General features: G+C 41.4%; 1 non-coding gene across 1 annotated transcript; it reads right to left on the reverse strand.

Moving 5' to 3' along the window:
* Positions 1-736: 736 nt before the first annotated feature.
* Positions 737-810, reverse strand: trnan-guu. The gene has a single exon. It is a non-coding gene; the product is annotated as a tRNA-Asn (tRNA).
* Positions 811-4,375: the final 3,565 nt, after the last annotated feature.

Here is a 4,375-nt window from a genome sequence, read left to right on the forward strand (position 1 = left end):
CTACACTGCTGCCTAAGAAACAAAGAGGGCCCGGATCAGAAGCATAACATTTCGTGCTAGGCTATCTAAGCGAGGTTGCCTTTAGAAGGCAATTTCAAAATGGCTGTGTTTTATATATTAGGGCACAATTGTTCGACATTGTAAACAAATATAATACAAGTCTGGGCAGCAATGTTGACATTCATGTCCACAGTGAATGTGAATTAAAAAATAAAAGTTAAGATGAAATGTGCCAAACATTTTAATACATTTAAAACTCAAACGGTGGCCTCATGATGTTTCCATTTACAATTTCGGCAATTGAGACTATTATTTTGAGGGGGAATCTCTTTTAAAGACCCGTGAATTATGGCAACAGTAATGTTCCTGTATTTGAATCCAGCGCACAACAGATACGTGAAAAGAAAACGAGGCCATAAATAATACGCATGCACGCATATAATCTCGAATAAAATATTTTAATACATTTTTCTTTTCATTAAAGAGAACATGCACGCTACTTGTAGGAACAATATTAAGGATATTAACTAAAACACTGCTACTATAAATGCAAACTGGATAAGCTGTAAAAAACTATCCCGTCTCCCTAATATAACAAAAGCAACACAAGACAACAGATTCCTGATTTAATTAATGCAGCATTTTTTTCTTCATTATTTAAAGTGATCCGGTTTATACATTTGTCTATACATGTATCTGACACTCCATAAAAGGGGTTCAGAGAAAAATGTTGGAGCGTCCCTGGGTGGGCTCGAACCACCAACCTTTCGGTTAACAGCCGAACGCGCTAACCGATTGCGCCACAGAGACCAACTGGCTGTCATCGTTTGCAAGCACTGTATTAATGGAAGAACTCCTTCGCTTTTGCAGTGGGTGAATAAACAGGAAGGCGATCAGTTAATAACCATTTAGAAATTGTGTTCAATGCATTGCAAGTCTAAACGGTGCTGAAGCACATTAACCCCTTCAATACTGATGGGCCGAATGGCCTGATTCTGCCCTCATGAATGTGTGTATTTCCTGCAGAATGCTATTTCCTACAGTATATGCTTCATAAAAGCTGTTGCAATTACATTTTGTTTACTCGGCATAAAGATCTTTACATACAACTCGAGAAACTAAATTGATCACACAATTGCATTGCTCTGTGGAGCTTCGACGAGACCGATTTTTAAAGAAACATTAATTTTACAGAAAGTCTAAAAAAGCTAAAAAAAAAAAAGAAGAAACCTCATGGACTTTAATATGAGTTTAAATCATGATTTCGATCATCATTGGAATTTTTAACCTATACATAAATTATTGTTATCTTTAACCAATTGAACAAAACATAAATTATTTTGACCTAACGGAAATTATAAACACTGTTGCACTTAATTAAGAACAGGGTTTATTGAATGGTGAGCAATGAGAGAACAACTGAACAAAGGCGAAGACCATGGAAGAGTACAGCACAGGAACAGGCCCTTCGGCCCACAACATCTGTGCTGTACACGTTGCCAAGTTAAGCTAATCTCCACTATCTGCACATGTATGATCCACATTTCTCCATTCCCTGCCCCATATCCACCTGCCTGTCTAAACACAGATAGGCACAAAAATGCTGGAGTAATTCAGCGGGACAGGCAGTATTTGTGGATAGCAGGAATGGGCAACGTTTCGAGTCGAGACTCCTCTTCAGTCTGAGGTGCCCTGTCTGTCTAAAGGCCTCTACTATCTCTACTATCCTACCTGTCTCCACCATCGCCACGCAACCCGTCAAAAAATACATCTTAATTAATTTTTGTCCCTCGTATGTTAAAGTTCCGTCCTCTAGTCTTTGATATTTCCACCCTATGAAAAGTATTCTGAGTGTCTACCCTATCTATGTCTCTCAAATTTTTATATTAGGTTTTCTGCTTTCCCGAATGTTCAGATATTGAAAAAATATTAATGTTTAAAGGGCCCAAGTGCATTTGCATTTGTAAGGTAATATGCAGGTGTCATAGAGAGAGTCATAGAGTCATACGGCGTTGAAACAGACCCTTCAGCCGAACGATAACCAGCATGTCCCATCTACACTAGTCCCATCTGCCTGCGCTTGGCCCATATCCCACTAAACCAATCCTATATATGTACTTGTCTAAATGTTTCTTAAGAGTTGGGATAGTCCCTGGCTCAACTACCTCCTCCGGTAGCTCGTTCCATAGACCCACTAACCTTTGTGTGAAAATATTTCCCCTCAGGGTGAAGGTGAACCAAACCATCATGAAGCAAAACGCACAATGTGGTTCATTGCCATTAGATTTGATTACAATTTTAGGGGGGTCTATTCCACTTATGGCAGGGCCCTGGTGAGACGGGTCCCTGGGCATTTGTGCACAGGTCTGAACTTCCTTCCCAAGCAAGGACATGCTCGCCGTAAAGGAGTGCATGGAAGGTTTGGACGCACAGAAGTTGCAAGATCTCGCCCCGAAATGTCCACCAATCCTTTGCCTCCGTAGATGCTGCTTGTCCCGCTGAGTTCTTCCAGCATCTTTATTTCGAGAGGGAATGTATACAAAAACAGGGGGTGTAATGCTGAGGCTCTATAAGGCGCTGGTCAGGCCGCATTTGGAATATCGTGAGCAGTTTTGAGCACCATATCTGAGGAAGGATGTGCTGGCTCTGGGGAGGGTCCAAAGGAGGTTTACCAGAATGACCCCAGGAATGAATAGGTTAACATATGATAAACGTTTGACGGCACTGGGCCTGTACACGCTGGGGTTTAGAAGAATGAGGGGTGACCTCGTTGAAACGTACAGAATAGTGAAAGGCTTGAATAGATTGGAGAGGATGTTTCCACTAACGGGAGAGTCTAGGACTAGAGGGTACAGCTTCAGAATTAAAGGACGTTCTTTTAGGAGGGAGATTCGGAGGCATTTCTCGAGTCAGAGTGTGGTGAATCTGTGGAATTCTTTAATGGATATTTTTGAGGCAGAGATAAATAGATTCTTAATTAGTACGGGTGTCAGGGGTTATGGGGAGAAGGCAGGAGAATGGGGTTAAGAAGGAGAGATAGACCAGCCAGGATTGAATGGCGGAGTAGACTTGATGGGTTTAATGGCTCAATTCTGCTCCTGTCACTTCTGATCTTATGTTTTGCAGCGAATTTTTCCCGGATTGAATACGATCATGGCGAATTTTTATCGAACGAAAATACATTAAGCAGACTGCGCGTGTTGGGACGAGAGATGCATTAATTGAAACACGGGGATTGACAAGATTGGTGTACAAGGGTTATGTTTATTTAGCTGGGGTGTCTAGAACCAAAGATCACAGTCTCAAGATAAAAGGCCAGTCATTCAGTACAAAGATCAGATGAAACCTCTTCACGAAGAAGGCTTTTGTATTATGTCACAGAGTTTATTGGAGAAATCGATAGATTTTTGTTTAAATGTCAAGAGCCAAGAGCGTTTTATTGTCATATGTCCCAGATGGAACAATGAAATCAAGGGATATGGATTTGAAAAGGTAAGTAGTGCTCCAGTAAAATCTTACTGAATGGCGGAGCAGCCATTAGAAGTTGATTTGCCTGTAGAAAGGTGCTGGCTTACAAAAAAAGACACAGAGCGCTGGAGTAACAGCGGGCCAGGCAGCATCTCTGGAGGACATGGATAGGTGACGCTTCTGGTCGGGAGCCTTTTTCAGACGATTAGCCTACTGCTGCTTCCATTCCCTGTGCTTTTATTTTAGCTGAATTATTTTGTTTTAGTTCACAGGTCGGCGATACAGCATCAAGAGGCAAAGGGTGTTTTAATGTCAAGTTTGCCGACAATGGAACAATGAAATTCTTACTTGCAGCAGCTTCACAACAAACTAATACAACGCATCGATAATATATAATGAAGACAAAATTAATTCAATTAATTAATAACCACAATACCAACTAATAACCACGGTATAGTTCATTGCCATATCACGTATATATTACACACACACACACACACACACACACACACACACACACACACACACACACACACACACACACACACACACACACACACACACATATATATATATGCGGTTGGAGGGACATTATGCTTGCAATTCCAATAGTGGGAGGTGTGTGTGTATGTGTGCGTGTGTGTATGCGAGTATGTGTATGTGTGTGTGCATGTATGTGCGTGTGTGTATGCGTGTGTATGTGTGTGTGTATGTGTGTGTGTACGTGTGTGTGTGTGTATGTATGTGTACGTGTGTGTGTATGCGTGCATGTATGTGTGTGTGTGTGTATGTGTGTGTGTGCATGTATGTGTGTTTGTATGCGTGTGTATGTGTGTGTGTGTGTGTGTGTGTGTGTGTGCATGTGTGTATGTGTATGTATGTGTGCGTGTGTATGCGTGTGCGTGCG

Source organism: Amblyraja radiata, chromosome 16 (assembly GCF_010909765.2).
Source record: "Amblyraja radiata isolate CabotCenter1 chromosome 16, sAmbRad1.1.pri, whole genome shotgun sequence".
NCBI classification, from domain to species: Eukaryota; Metazoa; Chordata; class Chondrichthyes; order Rajiformes; family Rajidae; genus Amblyraja; species Amblyraja radiata.